The following is a 24,889-nucleotide window of genomic DNA, read 5'->3' as shown; positions in this document are numbered from 1 at the left end:
ATCGAGTTGAACCCCCTGCTCAGTGCAGGACATCCAGAGCTAGAGCACCCTCAACAGATGGCTGTCCAGACTCTGAAGACCTCATGAGGAAGAGTCCATCATCCCAGTAAGTAATTAGCTGCATTGTCAGACTGTTCTGATCTGTTTACCCCTTTCTCACCCAAAGGGAAGCAGCTCCCCCCATGAGTGGGAATGGTGAGGCGAGGCAGATGTCAACAAGGAGGACAGGTAAGAACAGGATAACGGGATTTGTGGAAGTGAACCTACTGGTGGATTGTGACCTTAGAGTCTCAACTTAGGCAATGGTTGTGCTCTCTAGCTATATCTAGGCAGCCTTTGGTTGTGCTAAGTACAATTTTTTAGAAGTTGCCAACAGAACACTTGAGGAATGGACAGCCAGTTATTATTTTATTGCGTCAAGAGAGCTAGTGAACAATCAGTATACCACTTAGACCTCTCTCAAGCACTCAAAAACATGAATAGTCTGTTTACACTGTGTATTTCCCCACATAGTTACATAACCACATGGGGGAAAAAATAACCCCGAACCAGGCAGTATACATTACGTTAAGGACACTTTTAAATAAGTGCTTAATGCTGGCCACTGTCCTTTTCGAGAAAGAGCATCTGTGTGGGGACCCATTTTGGATCTCGAACAGCATGCACAGAGGAGAAATGCAAGCCTTCTTATCCATGCTGGTTTCCCACTGGGGCAAAAAAAATTGTTTGTTTAACTGGAAAGTGGTGTGGGGAGGAAAGGATTAAACCCATCCTCCCCACATGCCACACTGGGGCCCTTTCGTTTTCCTGAAAAAGAAAACAGTACACGCAGTCTTAAAGAAGCGTGCTTAATATAACATGTAGTTTGGCCCTCAGTGAACCAGAAACCAGCCCCATGACCACAGGTCTACTTTTCTTGGCACCTCGAATCACAGCGATAGGCTGCTGGCTCACTCTGTGTAGTGATGGCACTGGAGTTCATAATTATGGGTTTAGGGTTGTACCAAATGTTAGTTTAACTTAAGTCCCATTCATTTCAGTGGGTCTACTTTAAGGAGGACTAACATTGAATACAACCCACTGTTTATACATTTGTCCAGCTTGTATACCACTGTATAATTATTGGCTGTATTAGAAAATTAAGTGCTATTTTTCTCTGAAGTGTTTCTCTGACTTGGAATGTTAGACAAGAATCCATGCAGGCAGAGTCAGTTAGTAGACCTGAGGCCTGTCTTCACAGGTGATTTGCTCTGGATTGGGACCAATTGGAGGTCCTATGCAGCACATGATGTTGTGGCCAGTCTGCAGCCATCCTGGAGTTTACCTGTGGGGAAGCCACATTTTTGCAAAGTACTCCATTGTTTTTCTTTAATCCGGGTCCCCTGCAGTTCAGCCGCTGTGTACCCATCCCTTCACTTTAAATTCAGTATGATCGGGGCATTCCTAGGGGTGAGTCCTTTACCTGGCCATGTTCTTGGTAACTTAGGTAACTAGAAGAACTAGTCTGCCTTTTCAACTCATCAAAGTGCTAGAGCACTGTTCTGTGCCTTCAGAATCATGCTGTCCTTCCTTTTTGCCAGTACGAGTAACTAGCCTCCAATTCCCAGCTCATCCTGCTTGAGAGCAGTGATTATGTGCTTCTCTGATACTTGTGTTACTTTGCTTCTCTGATGCTTGTGTTACTTCACTACTTCTCTGCACAGAGGGAAAGGGCTGGCTGGGGTTGCCTCCCTCTGGTAGAGCTGCTGCCTCTGCTGGCCACTGCCTCTCCTCCTTCTCCTGCATTCTTTAGTTTTCACTGTATTGCCATATCAATACAGCGAAATACCGGGGCTGCAGACTCTCACTTCTGGCCACCTCCTCTCACTACATAGCCAGTACTTGAAATAGCGCAGCTCCTATTTTCTCCATGGGAAAAAGATGCTACAGGTTCTCAATGGGGGGAAAGCAGGCAACAGAGGCTGCAGGCTGAGAATGGGTGAAGCAGCCAGCTCGCTGTATTTACTCCCTGGAAGTGTGCAACTGGTATTTTATGACTGGGCAACAGACTGATGCTTGTGTAACTTTGCTTCCCTGATGCTTGTGTTACTTTCCTGCTTCTATGATACTTGAGGGGAGACTGCCATCCCCAGCAGGGAAGCTTGTTAGTGTGATCCTTCTTGAAGGGATGCTGTCATGTACTACAGATTTTGCTTTTTCAGGGAGAGCTAGCCATAACAGAAGAAAGGGGGGAGAGCATAAAGGGGAAGAGGTGGTACGACCGATAACACCCCAGATGTTTGCTGGAATGGAGTGAAATTGCACAGGTGGGGACCCCTCATGGGGAGCCTCTAAATGCTGTAGCGGAGCACAGTGCAGTTCTGCTTTTCCATGGAAAAGTGAGCATTTTGTCCCCCCTATCCCCCCATTTCCCCTATTCCACTGTTACCTCTGTTCCTTTAAGATTTTAGTTTTGCTTTGCACATTTTTGAATGTGTGCATTTTCAGAATTGCAAACAGGGAGGTTTACTCTTTCCCTTGGGATTAAACAAATGCGCATTAGCCCTTCATTGCAGTAGTGCTCTACTGTGGTATTGGGATCACGGCAGGCTATCACTGAGTGCCCGAGAAGCCTGTCACTGCGAGCAGGGAGAAGTGGCCAGAAAAGGAGAAAGGGGGTGGGAGCTCTAACTCCCTCACTGTTGTCTGGATTGGGGTGAAATTGCGCTGGTGGGGTGCTCTCATGGGGAGCCTTCAGATGCTGTCGGGGATAATAACGTGGTAGCCAGGGGGAGCCTGGACAGGGGCGGGAAACAAACCTCTCTCATTGGTTGAGCAGCAGCACTTGCCAGGTTGATGATGTTCAGTTCTACTCCCTCCCCCCGACCCTGAAGTATGTACCTTTCAAGTGCTGCGTGACCCGTGAAAAACAGATTTTTAAGGTACGGTATGCTCGGCTTTTCTTGCTTTGTGTGATCCTGATGGACCAAAGCCAATTCCATGAAAATCCGGATAATACTCCAAACGTGCTTCGCATTCTGTTGTCATGAAGATCCTCCCGCAGGTGTCCAAAGCCAGCTGCTATGTTGGTGCATACAGAGATGTTATTTAATGTTAGCGCCTTACTGTCATTTAAACACATTGTTTGCTGCAAAGCTCTGTGAACCTTTTACATGGGCACATAATTTACTATTTTCTTTTAAAAAAAATGCTATGTGAACAAATAAACTGGGGGAATGTTCAAGCCATGGAGCCACAGCATCTGCATTTGCCACAATTTCAACTTGGTGTGTGGTTCCCAAACCAAATTCCCAGGGGAAATGCAATGATGTGCACTACAACCTGGGAGATAATTCTTGGCAAACAGACAAGCCTTTTCTAATTGCTTATTGTGATAGCCTGTAAATACTACTGAGCCAATTGTGAACTGAGGCAAGGGAAGCTAACCCATCCCTCTGAGTATCGTGTGTCTAAATAGCTAGTTTCAGTGCAACTTAAAACACCTTTTCAAAGTCTTCTGATTTAAAAAGCAAGGTTTTTGTTGGAGTGAGTCCTTATTGGCACCTCCTATGGGCTCCAAACACCTTTGGGATGTTAATATGGGGAAGTGTAGTTTGAGGGATGTTTAAGATAATCGGTGCACTACATGCACACAGCTCTGTGCCATGTGCTTGGACTGGATCCAGACCACGTTAGTCAGGTCCCACTGAAATCTATGGGAATTCAGTTAGTCAAGGCTAACTTTTTACACTGATTTCAAAGGGACCTAAGTGTGACTGACTTGGTCTGGATCCAGCCCTTTTAATCAGGGGTTTCACAGGGATATGGCCCTCTCTCTGGTCATCTGCACACAGCAATCAGCACACGAATACTGTTTTTACTGTGAATTACTCTTAGTTGGAAGCCTTTAGATCTAGCATTAGACAAGTAGAACAAAAAAGAAGGGCTTTTGATGGAATAGGTAATACATTTTTTGGTAAGGGGTTACTTACTGGTGAACTATTGAGCAAACATCTAAGAACACCTGGACCTGGCATCTAACATGATATATATACTATATCAGTAGATCCTGCTGGATAAGTTGATAATTAATCAGGTTCTGTCAGCTGTTTTTATAAGAACAAAGTCAACAAATGAGTTTTTCATCTAGCAGCCAGTGGCACTTATGTTTGAAAGCTTTTCAATACATTTTAGGGTTTTTTCTCCTCTAATGGCATTATTGGTTGCACCTTTTAAATATGGTGTTGATTACCAGGGCAAATGTATTACCATTGTAACTTTCACAGAATAATATAGCAAGCTCAGAACAAAATTAGATAAAACGTGTGCAGGTATGTACTGCAGTTATGTACTGTACACAGTTCTCAGAGTTCCACTGTGTCATAAATATTGATGTTCCACGTATGTTTTATATGCCAGCAAATTACCAGTGCCTTATCAAGTGCTAGTAATATTGTGCTGGCACTAGATATTACCCATAGGATTTGCCAACATGGTACTTACTGACGTTCATTCAGTTCTTGTAGGGATCCCCAAGAGCCCTTGTAATACAGTGGATTATTGTTCTTGTTCAGTCGTTAAGTCGTGTCCGACTTTTCGTGACCCCATGGACCATAGCACGCCAGGCCTTCCTTCAAACAAAATCCTAATGATTTTAATAGGGTTAACCAAGGACAAACATGACAACCAGTTTGTTTTCAGCTATACCATATTCAAAGTGTACTAAAGTACCCTCAACTTGACACTTAAATAATCAGGTAAGGTATTTCCATCAAGCCAATGCCGCTAACCATAGCTCACATTGTTAGATTATGGCTATCTTATGTACCCTTCATGTGGAAGTATGCCCTATCCTACGTAGCCTTCATGTGTAGCTGTTCAGACTGTAGGTAGAGAACTGAATGTTTGAATGCTCCCCCACATAACAATCTTCCCACACATTCAAAACTAACTTGTCTGGTGGGGGGGGGGGTCTCTTTCGAATGTTAAGAGCATAAGTGCTGGACCAAAGCCTGTGTAGTCTAGTCTAGTGTTCTGTTCACACAGTGACCAACCAGCTGCCTGTGGGAAGCCCACCAGCAGGACAGGAGTGCAACAGCACCCTCCCACTCATGTTCCCCAGAAACTGGTATACAGAGGCATACTGCCTCTGATACTGGAGATAATACATAGCTATTGATAGTATTATCCTCCATGTATTTGTCTAACCCCCCTCTCCTCAGGGATTCTGTATACTCAGAGTTACCTGATGTAGAGAAGCATTTAGTCATTCCTTCCCCACTGGTCTGAAATTGTACAGCCCAGTATCAGATAACTCACGTGGAGCTTCCACTCATCTGTTTTAGCTCTTTCATATAGTCTGTTAGGGTGTAAATATAGGCGGCCATGAACAGATGGTTGGGTCTGCAGATGGTTATCAGGTCTTGGCAGAGCAAGGTTAGTTAAAAAATTACCATTTCGGTACAGTTTTGAGTCTCTTTTTTAAAACTGCCAGAACTTGTAGGCTTAGTATAATGCCCAAGCTAGGATGCTTTCCAAAGATATCTGGCTTCAAATACAGTCTCACTTTAGACTTGTAAAGCTGCATTTTCCAGACAAGAAAGGTGATTTTGTTTAATTACCCAGTGGGCACTTCATCATTCTGTATGTCAGCTCTTGCAGTTTTAAGAACCCTGGTTTCCAGCCAAATAAAATAGCTAGATTGACATACTGAGGAATTATTTGGTGAGTGCTCTGCTTTTAAATGACAATTATACCTTGGAATATTCTTCCTACCAAACCAGAGCTGCTTAAGAATATTTCTGCTAGTGAACATTCACCACATTTTGAACAAGAGGCATAATGTTCCTGTGGATACCACCCAGGTTACAAATATCAATATGATGAGGAGGGGAGGTATTTTGCAAAGGAGCCTGTTGCTGCTTTTGTTAAGCAATTTTGTGGTGTTCTGGAGAGAGGGAGAGAAAATATACAAATACACCTGAGCAAGAGATGAAGTGGTATTTGGTAATGCCATCACACTCTGAACATCTAAAGACCCTATGACATATTCAATGTGAGTGTGAACTCTGTATGTTCATGGTGTGGGGAGAAAGCGGGATAATGGTGGCAGACTCTGTCCTGACCTACATACGTTGATTGTATTGCCTGCATATACAAATTGCACATTTTGTGCAATGAGATGTGCAGTGCGAGTGTGAACTCTGTATGTGCATGGTGTGGTTGTGTATGTGCAAATGGGAATCCTGTTGTATAAAAAGCATTATTTTGCATATGCATTTTCCGCTGATGCCAAGGAGGCTTTGAAAATCCTAAACCATTGCATGGGTGGACTGGATGATTCAGAACAATGAAGCAAGATGGAGAATATTTAATATATTTGTGTCCATTACAGATAGGCAACGCTTTTTTGCTAATACTTCTGACATCAAAGCTATTTTTCCTAACATAGCTTGTTGGAAATACTTGGAATTATTTGGATTCTTTTAGGTCTTACATATTCAACACAATTTGTGTCGTGATTCCCCCCGCCCTGCATTTAGTCATCGTCATAATGCGTTATAATTTTTACTATTGTTTAAGATACCATATATATATTGGACATAGTAATGGATTTTGCCAGGCTATGTTTTAATTATATTTTGAGCAGCATATCCCCTTTTTTATTGTAATGACTGGTGATGCCCTTTGGCTAAGCAATAAAGGTTAGCCTCTGGAATGCTGCCTACCATCCATCTGTACCCCTCCTCGTTCAAGCAGCTGGCACCAAGGAAAGTCCTGGTTGGCTCACTGATTTGCTTGCTACCACTGAGGGAAATTGGAGGGAGGGGGCAGGCAGAGGTTGAGTGGTGATCACTGGCTGGTTTGTTCCCCCTTTGGAATGGTGCTGTCAGGGTTGGATCGGAGCCCAGAGAGCCCCAAAGCAGTTCTGAATCTGAGGAAGAGATAGAAACTGCGGCAGAGGAAGCCACGCGCTGTTCAGAGGAGCAGCCAGGGGGAGAGCCCCTCCCGGCCCACATTCCTGAGAGTGATAGTGACCCTGGCAGGGAGAGGGAGGCGCAACAGCAGTTTCTGGACGCTAGGCACCGCTGCGGCGTCAAGCGGGAGATGGCAGGCGCTGAGAGAAGGCACTCAGCCCACTTGGTGCGATGGCAACTGCAGCACCCCGATGCCCCACGGGGAAGGGGTGGACTCTCTCCTCCTAGCCCATAAGTACAGAGGTTTCCCACCTTCCCCTCCAAATGGAGATCAACTGTTTCCTAAGGTTAGAACCCCCAAGTAGGCAGCTCTCTTAAGTCTCACTCGTAGGATCAAGCAATTAGCATCTGTAAGTGTCATTAGGTTGAATGGGAATAAAGCCTTGGAAAAGAGCCCTATTGTCAGTGTGTTGATTCTGGCTACCTGAGGATTTCAGAAGGCAGCAGGGGTGACCTCCCTACAGGTGCAGAGCAGTGATGAAGGGCAGGCTTGGGTGACAAGCAGCGAGTGCCTGAGTGGAAGCGGCAGTCTCAACGGCACCACCAGCCATTGAAACATTTGGGCCCAGGTTTGAGCTGGGCTGCTGCTACTGATAGTGGTGGTGGTGGAGGTAGCTGGCAGGCTGGCTGAGTCTCAGGTAAGTCATGAAGGCCAGGTCCTTTCTTCCCCTTGTGTGAATGTGATAAAGTGACTGCATCATGTGTGTGTCATGTTTACCGTGTCTGTGGCATGTGTTTGTGTGTGAGAGAGAGACAGTGTCTGATACATTTCTTTGGTCTGTATTATAGATGTGCTTGCATGAAAGTAAGTATTTGTATGTGTATACAGACCGATGTGTTTGTGAACGAGGACTAATAGAAGAGATGCTTTTGTTTGTGTTTTGACCCCACTTCTGTATAATCAGTTATTTTTCTTGGGACTATCCTCACTGTTCTCCCTCCCTAAAAGGAGCGAATATTTTGTAGAATGCTTTCCAATTCCTTGAGCATATAAAGCACATGTTGCCTGTGGCTTGGCTTGCTTTCTTGAATGATCTGCATAGAAGTTGTTCCATGCATTCTGATCATGACACAGTTGAAGTCTGGATTGTGTTATGATCTGAGGAGGGCTGATACCGTGTGGTGATGGTATCGTCTTGGAGGCCGGGAAACTAGTGAACATGCATTCGATGGTAGTGCTTGCACACTCAGCCCCACCCCTGGACTTGCCTTCAGGCCCCATCCAGTGGCCAGAATGCTATATTTCTTGAGTTGACACTCTCACAGAGAATACACATTCCAGGACTGGATTCAGGTACAGCAACAAGTGGCCTTCACCCAATAGGCTGAGTTCACACAACCATGAACAGCATTTGATTTCTCTACATTTGACAAATTGCTGAATGTGTGAACTGATTCCACTAAGAAGTATTTTGCATTCTGACAAGATGTAAAGAAACATGAGCGTTGTATCTGTGGAATTGTATTATCTGTGATGATGCATTCACATATGCAAGACACCATTTGATGTTGCAGTCATCAGATGATGAATATAACAATGTGAACACCTCCACACATACGGCTGCTTCACCTGGCCAACAATAACTGGCCAACAATCTTCTTAGTATGGTGCTCCCATGCTCCTAAGTGTGAGGCAGACACTCCAGACATATGCATGGAGGCCTGATTATCATCACTGTTCGACCTACAAAAGAGGGGAGAAGATTGTGAGAACTGGGCCTCGGTGGAGTGCCCAACCAACCCTGACAAGGGGGTTGTAGACATACGGCCAGGCCCTTATGTGAAGAGGATAGTTGCCCTGGAAAGTGTTTGAACCGGCCCATACAGCAAAGGGAAAGAGAATAGGACCTCACACAACACAATCTCCCCAAACCAATAGTTTACAGAAACATTAAAGCAATGTGTGGAGTGCTGTGGGGTGGAGAGAGAGATCAATAAAAAGTGGGAAAGGAAATAAATATTTTATAGATAACTCCTGTTTGGTTTGGCAAGGTTTTGGTGGGGTATTGTGGCCACGTAGAAGAGATTTTTGTTTAGACTGTGATTTATTTCTGCCCAGACTACGGAACTACGTTTTTTTAGCTGTAATCTGGCATTTATGGTAAGGATGGCCAATTATTGCACTTAATCATTTCAAGTCCAATGCAAATAAAACAAACCATTTCTATTTCTGAGATTCCTACAAGGCTTTTATTGTCTCATATAACTGAGCAACATTTTATATAAGACTCCTTGGGACTGAATCATTTAAGCAGCCCTGACCTATTTACGAATGTTCTTTAATGTCTGTTTGAGATTAATACCTTCACCTTCTCGACTAGGTAGTTATTGCTTATTTTCTTTATCACGAGTTCCTTCCATTGTTGCGATACTGTATTTACCAACTAATCATCATGTCTATTATACAAGCTCAGATTTCCCAATGTCCTGTACTATTTGCGTTGCAACTTATTTCAGTTTCCTTCCATCTTGTGCTTCTCATCCAAAGCCCCCGCCTCCACACCCTTCCCCTGTTCTAGCCTACTCTATATCACCGTGGTTTGTCATGGAGATGAGAGGTGATTCTGCAGCAAGCCAAAGATGCTTGTGTCAGAAGCCACGCCCTGGTGGCTGGCTTCATGCTGTAGCCAGTGTAGCCAGAGGCAGATGTGGCTGGTGGCCTGGGAGTAATGTGGCACTGTTGGTGCTGGCATGTCCGTGCATAGTGAGGCCCAAGAGGGGCAAGACAGAGCAGGAGAGCATGCAGCATGGAGCGAGGTGTGCATTCAGCAAGTGGCCGGCCTTTAAACCCCACAGCTGCTCCATTGACCCACGCCATCTTGCCTCTTTGGTTACAAAAACACCTCTAGGTAGCATTGTATATGATAATTGTGTGAAGCCAGTTAACATTATTTAGGGTGTATGCTTGCCTATTTATCAAATTTGGATCGTTAACTCTTTCCAGTTGTTAATACTTTTGGCACTTTTCACTTTGCTATGGGAATGTAAATCACCTAAGGACTCAGGACTAGTGGGATTCTGTTATTACAGTTCTCTTTAATGAGATTATTTCTATTTAATCATAATGTCTTCCCATTTTTAACACCAGTTTATCCTTTCTTCTTGCTGTCTTAATCCCTATAACTCAAATTCTGCTGCTGCTGTTTCATCCAATTATTTGCTTCTAACAAACGTTTGCATACTACACTGATGCACCCATTCACTTGTCTGTCTAAGGTCTCTTCCAAATGGAAACGCTTTGTGAAGCAATTGAGGCAAAATCCGCATTTTCATAGGGATGTTGGAGAAATCCTCCACGGACCCCAATGAGGCCGGATTCTATTGAATCCAGCCCCCTGAAGTCTGCGGAGGATTGGATCTCCTACCTGCACCTCCAGGAGGAATCCTTGATTGCCGGATCCTCCCCGCCGGCCGGCTCCAGAGCGCCAGCGATACAGCTGCCATTGCTGTATCGCTGGCTGGGTGGATTGACTGAGGACGCAAATGGTGTCCGGGACACCATTTGCGGCCATAAAGACCTTAGTTTAAGGTAAATGCAGCCGTAAATGGCTGCATTTACCTTAAACTAAGGCCTTTATGGCTGCAAATGACATCCTGGATGCCATTTGCGTCCTCAGGCTGTAGTCCCCTTCAGCCAGTGATACGGCATGATGGCCGTATCGCTGGCACTTCAGAGCTAGCCGGCGGCTCTGTGGAATTGCCGCGGAGCGGAGCCAGCCAGTGAGGATTCTGGGGGGAGGGAGGGATCACCTCCCCCCCAGCGGATGCCCCGGACCGGGTGGGTGAGTGGGGTTTGTACACCCCTACATTTTCACAGAAATGAATTCACTCCTTCCATGGCACACATAACCCAGTAAAGAGCTATATTCCTTCGCTTTTGCATGGCACATGGGAACTGAAGCCGCATTAGTCCCCTAAGTAGAAATGAACATTAGCAATTGTGTATGTGCAGGGCAGCCAATGAGCACAGGCTCACTCCCCGTCCCCTCCTCCCTCATGCGTTCAAGGAAGTGCAATGGAGGGCTTGCTTAAGAGGAGACATTCATGACAAACCCCATATCCCCGCCCTCCCCATTTCAGGTGAAGTAATGCAAAGGTGCACAGCAGCATTCCTCCAGAAAAGCAATATTGTGAATGACTGAGCAGCAGCAGTACTACTACTAAGAGTAGGAGAAGCTGGTGCTGCTCTTGTGTCTCCTTTCCTCTCCCTGCCCTCTGTAGATGTTGCAGTCTGAGGGAGGGGGGGACGGGGAAGGAAGAGGGAAAGGAGAGAGGTGTTTACAAAGCACCAGTCCTTTGCACATTGGGAGGCTCTGTTCGCCCATCCCTACTACTGAGGAAGCATGATTACCCAACTCAACAGAGCAGTTTAAAAGCAATAGGGCTGGCTGCCCTATTCCGTACTTCCGTGCTCAATGAGTATTTCAAGCAAGAGGCAACGATTGAGCCCATGGTTGCAACAATGTAGTTTCAAAGCATCAGGGCTGGCTTCCCTCCGTTCTCCCAATCCCTCTGCTCCACAGCCATGCAGTTTCAAAGCATCAGGGCCGGCTCCTCTCCCCACTCTGGTGGGCAAGCAACAAGCAAAGGAATTCTCCTGACCCCTCTGCACCTGTACTCTGCAAAGTGTAACTGTGCAATTGAAGGCAATGACTTACTTCTGGGTAGACATGTTATCTGCTCTCTTGACCCCCACCCCACAACTTTCCCTTCTGCCAATCAGTGCCGCTTCCACCAGCCCATGCCAAAGCCAGCTGAGCTCACATGGGATTCTAAAACTGCACTGAAGCTGCTGTGATGGGAAAATCCATCACAAAATGGTTTTTTTTGTTTTTGTTTTTTAAAAAAACAGATTTAGGGGAAGAAACACTGTGCTAGCTATGGGGAGGGCCATGTGTCATCTCACACTATCATCCTGAGGTCAGAGTAGAACCAGAGTAAAAGCCCCTCACAGATTCCCCCCCAGAACATAAAGCATCTAGGTTTCTACATCATGAAGTGATCCTTAGTATGTCAAGGTGAAGCAAAAAAGTTTTTGCTTGAGTCTGACAAAGTCATCAGCTTTTCATACACTGATGTAGAGAAGCAAATAAGGGATCTGCAATGTTTACAATCTAGCAGGGAGGAATCTGGTCCTTGTTTGTACGAAGATCTGCAGTCATATATGCCTGAGAGGCTGAACAGAACCCCTGTGCAGATCATTGGAATGGCAGTGGATTTTCTTTGCCCAATGAGAGGGATGGGCTGCATTTTAGGAGAGGGCGAGAAGGTGCATCTCCGCTTCTGTCTGGACCATCACCTGCCTTTCAATTGAGAGATATACATTTCTACTGCAGTGATTACAGACCACTTTAAGGATTGTTTTCCTGATGCTATCTAGAAGTGGAAAAAACTAAACAGCATTTGTAGTAGCATGCTCGCTCTCTCCGATGCGTCAGTCATGAAGAGCTAAGACAGGACAAAGCACTTAAGGCATGCAGAAAAAACTGTTGTTATCTCTCTCTGTCTCCCTGCACCCATTCAAACTAGTGATCAAAGATATGACAGACAAAGGCTTCTCCTGTGTAGAGAAGTGGACAGATCTATTCCACCAGTGTGAGTTTAATGAACCATTCCAAAAGGGTAATAAATCCTTAAAGGGGACTACCTGAAATTGATATTAGGGCATGTAGCTGGAGGAGGTTCATTTCGAGGAAGACTACTGCATGAGAAATAGTGTATTTTCCATTTAGCAGGCTGAATTCATTCCGTTTTATGGAATTACTGACACATGTTATCCTTACATAACTGGCAATTGTTTTCCTTGCCCTTCCTCCAATTCTGTTTGCAAGTAAACTTGGATTTCAGCTTTATTGGGGAATGATTTCCCTGATTAATTTCCTTCTGGTATTCTTTTCTGCAATAGTTGAAATGGGGGGGGGTCATCCGTATTTTGGAAATGAGTTGTCAAGAATAACCTCCTGCTTATTTACATATTGATGGATGTTTCTATCTATTTTATGTCTTATACATCACCATAGAAATATATGACTACTGAATGAATGATTAGCCATTTCCACACGTTTGCAAAAGCCATATTCTAGAAATCTGCTGGAAGGTTTATCTATTTATTTAGTGTATTTATATCCCACCTTTCTTCATCAGGGTACTCAAGAAAGTATACATGAAGTTCCCAGGTAGTCTTCCATCCAGGCATTGACTCAGAACTAGACCGGCTTAGTGTCAACAAGATGGCTGCACTATGTACTCTCAAGATAAAACGTGATCTGAAGCTCAAGAGAACGCCAGTTAGACTTCATATTGTGCTTTTCTGTTCCCTGTAAACTAAATTCTTGTTCTTGTCTGGACCAAATTAAACATCACAGTTACTCTGTGTAGCAGTAAAACATTGGCTTGCATATCTGTTCTAGAACAAAGAGGTCACTGTCTGATCTAACTATGATAAGAGTTCATAGTTTTTACACTGAGTGTTTCATATATTTGACCTATGAGAGTGCTGGAGAACTATTTCTTGCATAGGATGTATGCTAAAATGGTTTTACTCAGGTCTGATTACTCTTGCCCCCTACAGCAAAGAAAGCTGTGCCATTTTAAGAAATACAGACTGTTTGCTGCATCCTATCTTGTTTTGAAAGTGAGACAGAGCAGGCCCAGTTTAGTGAAATCAGCAGCATTAAACAGAGTGATTTTAGTCTGCTTTAAAGTAAGGAATAGTATATCTAGCACTTCTACTGTATAAAATTGATATAATTCTTTTTCAATACATCCTGGAAGCTGCATGAGTACTAATACCAAGCATCTGCAAACAAAATCCAGTGGTTTGAAACACCACTGTTTAGTACTGCTAGGCATAATAATTTGCCTGCAGAGATGGTAATTCAGAGAGCTGTTTTTCCCAACGGTTTCTTAACACCAATTTCTCTTACCTCTCCTCAGTCACATGTATAATGGATATGTCCCAAAGTTTATTGCTCCTTTTGTTTGTCATTTGCATTCTGAGGTGTCCCAAATTCAGTCATAGGTGGGTGAGTGGGAAATCTGCTATGTCTACCTATTTGCACTTACCATGTTTATCTAAAGAATATTTTGGAAATGAAATACTACTACTAGTTCTAGAGTTAAAGCTTTCCAGTTTATTTGCTATAGTTTATTTATATTTATATTTGTGCTTATTAAGGTTCATTAAGCATCACCTCCAAGTGATTCCTGCCTGGTTGTAAGCCCCATCCGTAGCCCCATGTGTTCCTGGAGGTGACCACATGGAAGCTGTTAAAGCTGCAATCATACACCCACTGAGTAGACATGTATATAGGATTCTGTTTCAAATGTATGAACTAGATCTGAATTTTGAAAAGGTCAAACATTAAAGGAACACTGACCATTTTTTTCTGTGTCAGGTGTGTGTGTGTATGTGGGGGTGGGGGCAATGAAAGGAGATGTGTGATTTGATTAACTGGGCAGGAATAATTCAGAAATGGGAACTGGATCTTATTTCAACACAGAGCGGTAAAGGGATTATACTGGTAATGCTAACTGATGATAAAAAAAATAAACATGGAACTCCTTGCCAGGGGAAGCAAGGTTTTCTCCCTCTCTGCTGTCCTCCTGCTGGCATGCAAAATCTTTTTATTCAAGCAGGCCTTTGGCATGTAAGCAGGTCTGCTGGGTTGGATGCTGTTTTTATTCTGTCATTGTTGTGTTTTAATTGCGTTTGATGTATTTTATTATTGTTTTAATCAAGTTTTATTTATGATGTAAGCTACTTTGAGTGCCATTTTCCTTGGTAGAAAGGTGTGGTACAAAACAAACAAAATAGTTGATGGGCAGTGGGGATGGGGTAAAGCAGTCAGGACCATCTGAATTAACATCTCCTGAAATCAAGTGCATGTGTGCGCGCGTGTATGGAATCTCTTTCAAGACTATATGTCATTGATTTTCCTGTCTTTGTGTAGATCCTTAGTCTGCCCCTTTAATTTCATTTGAATTCAAAGCACCTGGCTGAGGACAGGCTTATTTTACACATCCAAATGCCACTGGAACATTTCAGTAGGATCTTTGTTTTTGTCTGATAACTATCTTTCTGGTGAGCAAAAGGGAAAGCATAAGGAATTGGAATCCAGCCTGAAGGGCAGGTGAGGTATTCAACTGCATCCCCCTCCCTCCTGCTGCAGGTGAACAGAGTCCAGGAAATCCTTGTGAGTCACTCACTGTCCTGTCCCTTTCTTATTCATCGTGGTAGAATACAAAAAACAGGCCTTTTAACATTGCCAGTGGACAATAACATAAGACAGCCTGGCTACTTTCACAGAAAAGGTATACATTTCTTTGATGGTTGCAGGGAATAACGTTTTCTCTGCTTTTGATCTCTTTTTCCTGAACTAAGTTCTGAGGGGGTAACAATGTGTGTTTATATAACATTGTGTTGCTGAAAAGCTCCACTGCCAATGAAAAGGCACACCTGGTTTTACATGAGGTGCACACAAATATGAAATATTCGTACAAGATGCCACAAGGCTTCTGGGGTCATAAAGGGGCTCTAGGCCACAGAGAAGGAAGGAGAGGATTAGCTAGCACTAAACCAAACCTGTGCAAACAGATGCTACTGTCTCCTCTCTCCACCATTAGTTGCCTGAAGCAGGCCTGGCACCACCATACTGCATGGTTGGGAAAATAGCAGAGCCCGTGCTGCTGGTGATGTCTGTAGGGGACTCACGGCTACCTGCATCCTCTGCTCCAGTCCCCTCAGTGTCCATGTTTTTCGGGGGCAGCAGTCATGCTTTCCCCCTCCACAATGCACCAAAATGGGAGCGTTTGACACATTGCATTTTGAGGAAATAAAGATGGTGGCTGCAACTGTGGCCATCCAGATGCCCAAGTAGGAGGGAGCCCAGGATGTTACCCTGTGCACAGCCCCCCAAACACTAGAGCCAGCCCTGGTCTGAAGACTTTTCTAGTCATTCTACTGTTTGCAAGCTGGTTTGCAAGCAAAGAGACTAAGAGCGCAGTCCTAAAGGATTGCTGCTCAATAGACAGAGGGCTCTCAGATCAGAGCCCTCTGTCCATCCTATGCCCAGCTGGCAGGAGCCAGGCAGGGCGGGAGGAGGATGGAAGCAAAAACACATACACTTCCTCCTTTTCTTTACATTTACTTGTCTAGCTGATTTACCTCTTGGTGGCTTGGATCAGCAACAGAGAGGCCTTAGGATTAGGCTGACCATAGGTACCGTTTTAAACGGGACAGTACCGTTTTTTCCATATTTCCTGACCGTCCCGTCATTTTAATATAAATGTCCATTTTGTCCCGTTTTTAATTTTTTGTAAAAAACTGAACGCATTTATCGTAAGGCTCTATGCTAATCAATGCATGCAGTAAAACTACTAGTGTGACGAAAGAGGACGTTCCATTTCCTTTATCTGGCCAGGCCAGACTTCTTGAGCTAGCGACGATCAGACGCCGCCCCCTGGCTTGTCTGCAGTGGCGGGGAACTCAAGAGGCCGTCGCAAAGCCCCATTCAGTGTGTGGGAGCCAGGAGGGTGAGTCTTACTGTTACTTCTACCATCATTCCGCCCATAGAGATTCTTTCTGCCCTACATTCAGTTTGATTCGGACTTTTCAGACTCATATTTCGGTTCAACAGGCTGTTAGCTGTTTTTTTATTACAGCGGAACTCTCCGCTGTAATAAAAAACCCATCCTTTTTTTGTCATCCCAATATCCCGTTTTTGTCTCAAGGAAATATGGTCAGCCTACTTAGGATTCAGCACATCCTGGCTTCTCCTCCTTCCTGCCCACCACCAAACTCCCTTTTCTCCCTCTCTGAGCTCTCTGATGAGGTTGCAGTGGTTGCCATCACTATATTGCCCTCACTAATAACATAAGAACCAATTGCCAACCTACCCAACTGCATTTCACACAGCATTCATGGCTGCAGTAAGCACAATAGCTGGGGAACTAATTCCATTCTTCCAGTGACAAAAGATGGCTTTTAGGTTGTGTATTTCAGTTAGAGTAAGCAACTTTGTAAGTGCAGTGCAGGCAAAGATTTTTCTGGTTTAAATTACATGCTAATCAGTTCTATCATAGTATTCATTAGCATTTAGTGTGGTGGCTTGGAGACCAAGCTACAACTCTTTAAGTTCCCAATTCAATTCTGTGAACTTTGTAGGTGGCCTTAGGTAAGCCATTCTTTCTCTCAGCCTCAGCTCCCCTCCCCCTCCACTGCTCTGAAATATGGGGTGATAATACTCATCTAATTTATAGTGTTGTTGTAAGGATTACTGAGATAATGTATGTGAAATACTTTGAAAATTAAGAGTGCTATATCCGTGCTGTTTTTTTCTTTTTAAAAATTATGAAGATCACCAACCAACATCTAATATGTGTTACATACAAATACATACATGCTAAATATTATTTAAACATTATAAGTGGCAAGGCATGCGGTAAATACTTCTGTCTCTCTCAGACTGTCTACTGATGTCTACTGTCTGGTGTGCTAAATATGGACCTAGAAGAGCTAGATCCAAATTCATAATAAATGTGTGACCGTGGAAAAGCCATTTTTCAGCCTCCATTCCCCATCTGTAAAGTGGAATTATTATTGATATACCACACAATATAAGACTGAATGATATCAAGCTCATAAAGCCCTCCGGACATTAATGAAGTGCTACCAATAGAACTACATAACAATTGATAAGAATAATTGTTTCTGGAAAGCACAAGGTTTGTCTGACTATAGACTGAACACCCTTTCCCAGCGTTGCAGCTGCAGAGTAACAAAACAGAGGAAGGTCTAAAGAAAAGATGTTGAGAGAAGATTTCTGTCTTCAGTCCAGCTTTGGAAGATGAGCTCTGAAAGGGCCAACAAAAACACTTGGGTTGGGTTGCTGTTGTTTTAGCTCAGTTGAAGACTTTAAAGTCTTGGCTGAGAGCCAAGAAAGAATACTAGATGTTTTAGTCTATCTCTTTTTTGCACTGATGCATAATGGGAAAGGCACAACGTCAATAAAATGGGGTCTATGTTGCTTTCGTTTGTCAGTTCATCATGACTTATATCATCATCTGAACATAACACCACTGGAAATTCAGCCCAGCAACACATAACTTCATAAGAAAGCTGCTAATGGAACCTGCTTTTCACAGGTGCGCCCAACTGTGTTTTTTCTGTCTCAGATGTCATCTGGAGCAGTTTCTGCTCTGAGAAACTAATAAAGATTGACCCATAATTGTTACTTCACTGGGAAAGCTTTGTTGGCTGGGGTGGGCTTCATCAAAGAAACCTTCCCGGTGATAAGCTTGCATTGTAAGCAGTCATTCAGTCTTCTACTACTACTACTTCTTCTTCTTCTTCTTCTTCTTCTTCTTCTTCTTCTTCTTCTTCTTCTTCTTCTTCCTTATGTAAAGATCCACAATTTGCTGTGAGGAAAGTGAGCTCCAGGGCCATCCTACCTACCCTGGTGTAAATTGTGCCATGCAGTATGTTTCCTATGGAAATAGATAGGCAATACTGGAAATACAGGAAAATGAATGAGGTGTGTATGTGTGTTTACGCCCACGCATACAGCCACTCTCTTTTTGAAACCACTGAACTTTGAGTGGCAGATGTGTGTCCTTAAACTATTATATACTGCCACTGTAACTTCTAAAGATATAACTGGCAGATTAAACAATTAAAGCTTTAGTGGAAATAAATTTTAAGAGGCAGTGCTGAGACTAAAGAGCACAGCTATTTATTTATTTATTTGTTTGTTTGTTTGTTTGTTTTAAAGCTATTTTGGCTCCATTGTTCCCCTGTAAAAGGGAATGAAAAAATAAATATTAGAAGATGGGCCTTTCCTACTAACAATGTACTAGATTGCATTTTTTTTTTAAATTAAAATATTCCACATGTGGTAAAATATACCCATGTTGAGGTTTTATTATAACATATTCATGTTAATATGATTGATTTATTGTAAGTCAAATAACGTATTAACAAACATCTTTAATCAGTGGATAGCTTAACTGAATCTTTTAATAATGTGTGCTCAGTAGACATTAGAAGGGGTTTTATAAAGCCTAGTAAAGTCATTTAAACCCTTCCAAATTGAGAAACGTGGAGTGCAATTCTTTTTGATAGCCAATGGATGAGCGTGCAGGGATGGAGACGGGTTGTAGGTCAAACCCTGATAGCATATGTGTGGACTTAAGCAATAATAAGGCAAAACCCATCCCTTTCATCCCATTTACAATTTTATGTTCGGGCTTTCCAGTTTCTGGTGGGGAAGCCCTAACCCCTTGAGCTTTGTAAGATAACATTTCCACCCTTATCTTTCTTTTATTATCAACGGAACATTTCTTTTGTATTTGTCAAAGAAAAAAAGGAAGATAAACTCCTTCAAAAAGCTGGCATCACTTGAGTAGTGCTGGGCTGAAGGTAATAAATTTATCTGTTTCCAATCATGACCCTTCCTTACTATAGCAATTAAATGCCTCCACAAGTTCTAGTATACTAGAAATGCATACAGGTGGCAAGATCACAAACATATCAAGCTTTTCACTTGTGCAAAATTTACTACAACAAAATGGTGCTTATTCCAAAGTAAATGTGTTTAGTATCTGGGCTGCAGATGCAAACTCCATTTTCTTCCTGTAGCCATGATGGTGCTCTGATTTAAGTGAGTTTAAAATGCAAAATTTCACACCTTGAGAGCTGTTTTTTTTTTTTTTTTTGTATGAGGGCTGGAAGTTTTTGTTTTTCTTTTGCTCTAACATGTCAGGAGTATAGAAGTAGTTGTAAAGTATGGAACAGCAGTGGGGTTGGGGAGGAGAGAAATGTAACACACATGGCTGTCTAAAGGTCTAAAATTACTTAGCTGAACCATCGCTGCATTTATCCTAATACACACATTTTTGTACAAAATCTTACCTTTTGCAAGCAATTTTTCTAATATAATCAATATTTGAATGGTTTTTTTTTAGTAATACGCACATTTTGTGAGCACTTTTCTCTAATATATACATTTTTAATTGAAAAACTCCATTGCAAAATTTGGAGAAGTGTGAATTTTAAAGGATAAACTGAATTTCAATTCGCATATAGACTAAAAAGTGCAAAATTGTGAATTTCTTCCCCATCCCTAATTCCTAACCCACCCTGAAAATGCCAGCCCAGATACAAATGTATTACATGGATTCAAAAAGGCTAAGACTTGATCTCTGGCAAGTCTCTGAGTCTCTGAGGAGGACCTTCAGTGTTCAAACTTGGCCCACTGGTGGTATGGTCAAGATTTTGCCTTTGCTTGATCTTAAAATCAGGGCCAGCCCTCCCCTGGAGTGGGGTGAATCACCTACCGCAGGTGGTGGTGGAACAGGATGAGCAGCGAATTGTGTGCTCCCACCCCTGCCACCTCCAGGAGGCACCCCCACATGTGCCACGGGGGGGTGCTTCTGGCCAGGCAGGTTCCCAGGCAGCAGGGAGGGGGGAGGTTCTGGCCAGGTGGCACAATAGTGAGTGCTCCAGAGAACCCCAACGGCCCACTGTGGGAAATGCCGAAGGGGAAGAGCAACTACTGGGCCCTCCAGAGCAGCCACCCGCCCTCTGGCTCACCCACTCAGGGCAGGCAGTCTCTCTGAAGAGCCGTGTCAGCCATAAAAAGTGGCCAACGTGGCTCAGCCGGGCCCAGAAGCCTGCCTCTGAGGGCCCTTCCTTACAGCCAGGATTGGTGGGAAGGGGTGTTCCTGGAGATCGCCCATCTCTCTGCAGAGCTGCGCCAGCTGCTTTTTAAAGCTGAGGCAGCTCTTCAGAGAGCAGCGGCAGCAGCAACAGCAGTGGCAATAACGGGGAGGTAGGTCAGAGATGGGAGTCATGGTGTGGGGGTGGCTTGGCGTGGGGGGAGACACAGCAGGGGGAGACATGGCACGTACTGGAGTGGGAGAGACAGAGCTTGTAGGTCGGGGGGGAGGCACAGCGGAGGCATACATGTGCTGTCCCACCTCAGGCGGCAGGAGAGCTTCCACGGGTCCTGCTTAGAGTTTCATTGTGACGAAACATAGAGGAAAGGGCACCTTCTAAGATATGCAGGGATCCCTCTGTTTAGGGCTTTCTGAGGGCATCTCTACACCAGCCTAAAATCCTGCATTTAAAACGGGCCTTTCTGCTTCCGTTTTAAATGCAGGATCACAGTGACTCTCTTTTTCACGTGCTTCCTTTCCCCACACCCCCTTCCCCCTCCTTCCCCCCGTATCTGAGTCTTCCATTATCTTTCATGAGCCGCCCAGAGAGCTTCGTCTATTGGGAAGTACAGAAACGTAAGAAATAAATTCTTAACAATCCCTGGGTCAGAGCTGTGGGCATCAGAGAGATGTCTTTAGGATGATAGACTTGTCTTGATTTTAGCTGAGGTTACAGTGGCATAATCATTTTCTGCTTAAATCTAGTACTATGTGTGACTAGACATCTCTTTAGAACTGTCTGTTTAGACTTCCCTTCTCGTTCTCTCCACATGACATGTGACCTACCTCCTGAAATAATGAGAATATCAACTTTCATGTTTATTTTTAAAAGCAAGGTTTTACATTTTCAAGATTGTGGAAGCATGACTACATTCTGTATTCAAAAGTGTGACAACAAGAGGTAAGTTTAAAAGATATTATATATATATATATATATATATATATATATATATAGTGGATTATGACTAGTGATTTTTGGACAGTGAGTTGGCACTTAGACATGAACACATTCTCACCTTCCTAGTTCAAGAGGCAACTGGTGACACAAATGTTCTCCAAATGGCTGGTGTGTGTGCTTTATTTTGTCAGATAGCTAAAATACTTTATTCTTAAGTTTAATTATACACAATCCCCTACCTCTTATGTATTTGTGTTTATATTTATATTTATTTGTGCCCACCCCCTCACCATACACACACATAAACACATACTTTTTGTGCACTTGGAGAGGAGGTGGCCTGGATAGAACAGGAGATGTTTTAAAGCAGATGTGAATTGCAGATGTGCACCTATGTACCAAAAGCTTATTCCATGAATGATGTGTGTTCATCTTTGGTGTGTTCATCCATTTCTAGTTCAGTCTGAATTGTAAGCAACTTAAAGGAAGCAAAAGGTCTTTTAGGTGCAACTGAAATGGTTTTGCCTAGAACTGACAAACATATAGTCATAAGAGAAGGCGTTTATTCTTGCTCATGTCAGATATGTACACAAGTGCTTTTCCATCACAATGGCTTAGATAAGGATAATAAAAGTTAGCTATGCAATTTTTTATAAGTATGTGGGTGTGTGTCTATAAACTATACATGATTTGTATGTAACCATCTAACCTAGCATTTGCAATTTAGAAAACAGATTACTGGTACATTTGGGGATAAAAATGGGAGATTTTAATTAAAATTTCTCTGAACTATGAGCAGGGATTCCATTGGCAGCCATTAACTGAATATCCCTGACAAATAACCAGAGATAACCCATCTGCTTGTAAACCACTCTCTTGTCTTAAAAACAGGACTGGCACTGAAACAGTGGCATCACTTCTACACAAATCCCAGAAAGACAGTAATACTAGTCATTCCAGCAAAAACAGAATAGTAAAGTTCTGTGGCACCTTAAAGGCTAAACAAATGTAATATGACAGCAATATAGCTGCCAACTGAACTTAGTACATAGATAAAGTTCAACTGAATTATTGCACAGCTTAATGGGGGTGACAGCATCCTTTCTTATTATTTTTTTTTAAATTATAGTCAGTGGATAGCCAGCCAAATGTGTATATGGTTACAGATGGTCATTTTATTATTTTGACTTAAAAATATAACATCCTTTGGGGGGCCATATGGGAGCAATCATGTGCTGCCTATACTGCCCACTCACTGCTTCTGCTTCGCATCCGGTTTCAAATACAAGCGAGAACTGTTCAGCAAATCCATGGTTTGTTGTCAGGTTAAACTCTGGGTTGTTTCCCCCTCAACAACCTGGAGTTCCGAATTCCTGGCAAACAACCCAGGAACGCCCCGTTTGAGAAAGGGGATGCAAAGCGGAAGCAGCAAGCGCGCGGGAGGCAGGGCACTCTCTTGCTTCAGCATGGTCCCACCAGTTTATGGGTTAAACAATTCATGAACTGATGTTGCAAGCGAACCAGGTCAATGGAGCCAATAGGAACCTTCTCCAGAGCCTTCTTCAGAAGTACTGCACATGCACTGGATTAAAGTGTGAGTGGGCTACTCCAATTGGCCCCACCCCTGGTGTCATGCATGCCAGCTTGTCCAGCCTCCTGGTATCTGTGTGTACAATACATACAAAGCATGAGCAGTTCTTCTAAACAGGGCCCAGATATTGAGCCGTCATGTGCATTTCTTGTATACTGGGGTGAGTCAGATTCTACAATTCTTCTTCTGACAAGCATCTGAAAATGGACAATTAACTTAACTTGGAGGCCTTTTGCAGCAGAATCCTATGCATGGCTCCTCAGAAGTAACTCTAACTGAGTTTAAGGGGACTTGCACCCAGGTAAGCATGAATAGGATGGCATCTTTAGAGTATGGGAGAAATGGGATGCTTTTTTAAAATGGAACATTTCCACTTGTGAGAAGGCACTTCAGAAATATGCTTTGCCTTTCATGGAGAAATAAGAAAATAATGTAAGTTCAGTCATTTTGTTTGTAAAACGTCCATGCAAACTTTACTCCGGAAGACTGAAAACTCTGGATGACTGAAAACATGCAGGTTCATGTTTGTACAAGCCATTTACATTGATTGATTGATTGATTGATTGATTGATTTAATATGGATATTCAAATTGGAATCACAGATATTTAAAAGTTCATGTTGCACTTCAAATATTTGGTTTGAGCTATTTAAAGACTATACAGAATAATTCAAACAAGAAAATAATATGAATCTGGACACAGTTAACTCATTTTACTGAGATTTTATTGTGTGTAATTGTGTGTAGAATTGCCAGCAATGCCATCAACCATACAAACTATAATTGCATTTATTTATTCATTCAAGTCATTTATACCCTGCCTTTTGGTATGTCATTCAAAGTGGCCCAGTTATATCATATAAGATCCTTTGGATATAACAGGGCTTTTTGAAATTAAACATTGAGCTGATACCTTTAATTCAGAATTCAGTTTTCAACTCAAATTGTAGACTTAAGCACACAAAGTTGTATATGGGTATGATTTTTCTCTATGAAATAGCACCTGTGACAATCAAATGGAGGGGATGTACACAGTGACAGATTATTCAAGCAGTTTTCAGATGTATAACAGTGAATGCTGGCAATTGCATTTAGATTACTATTAACATTCTTCTCTGCTGCAAATTCTGAAATATATTTGCACCCATGCTACAAATTAGGGTTTGTCTGAGACAACCCCAAAAGGTTATTTTTTAAAATATCCCTCAGCGTGTATAGCTTTGCTAAAAGGTGCTGATCTAATTGACTTACCTACAAAATGTGAAAGGCATCAGCATTAAAGGCCAGATTCTGCCCACATATTCTGACACAGTGATCTCATTTATTTTATCTTAGGCAACTGGCATTTCTATAAATTATATAAGTGTATCCATTGAATGGATGTTGGTTGGAAATTCACTTCATTGCTTGTGTGAACTTTTCTGATGTTTATTTTATGGGTTATGTGCATGTCTGGTCATATCTATGTGACGTTGAATTTCCATGAATGCCTGAAAATAGACATATATTTCCCTAGCTTTCAGATGTATAACAGACAGTGAATGCTGGCAATTGCATTTAGATTACTATTAACATTCTTCTCTGCTGCAAATTCACCCCTCTAGCTGCCATTCTGCAGCTTCAGGCTTTCAAAAGTCCCCCCCGCCCCGCCCGCTTCCTCTGGAAACACAGAGTTTACCTACAGTTACATTTAATTTTAATATCTTGTGCTAACAAATTTTATTTCCAG

General features: G+C 42.9%; 1 long non-coding RNA gene across 1 annotated transcript in view; it reads left to right on the top strand.

The window, feature by feature from the left end:
- LOC146350442 (uncharacterized) overlaps positions 1-14,339 on the top strand; it is a 41,700-nt gene extending 27,361 nt beyond the window's left edge. Inside the window, exons 3-4 of the long non-coding RNA XR_014788853.1 lie at positions 167-228; positions 13,101-14,339. This is a non-coding gene — a long non-coding RNA (uncharacterized LOC146350442). The remainder of the gene's footprint in view (positions 1-166; positions 229-13,100) is intronic.
- The last annotated feature ends 10,550 nt before the right edge of the window (positions 14,340-24,889 follow it).

The sequence above is a fragment of the Heloderma suspectum genome, chromosome 3 (assembly GCF_057233095.1).
Source record: "Heloderma suspectum isolate Gila_16-S chromosome 3, 16-S_ref, whole genome shotgun sequence".
Lineage (NCBI taxonomy): Eukaryota > Metazoa > Chordata > Lepidosauria > Squamata > Helodermatidae > Heloderma > Heloderma suspectum.
Note: the sequence above shows the minus strand (reverse complement) of the source record. Positions and strands in the feature narration are given on the sequence as shown.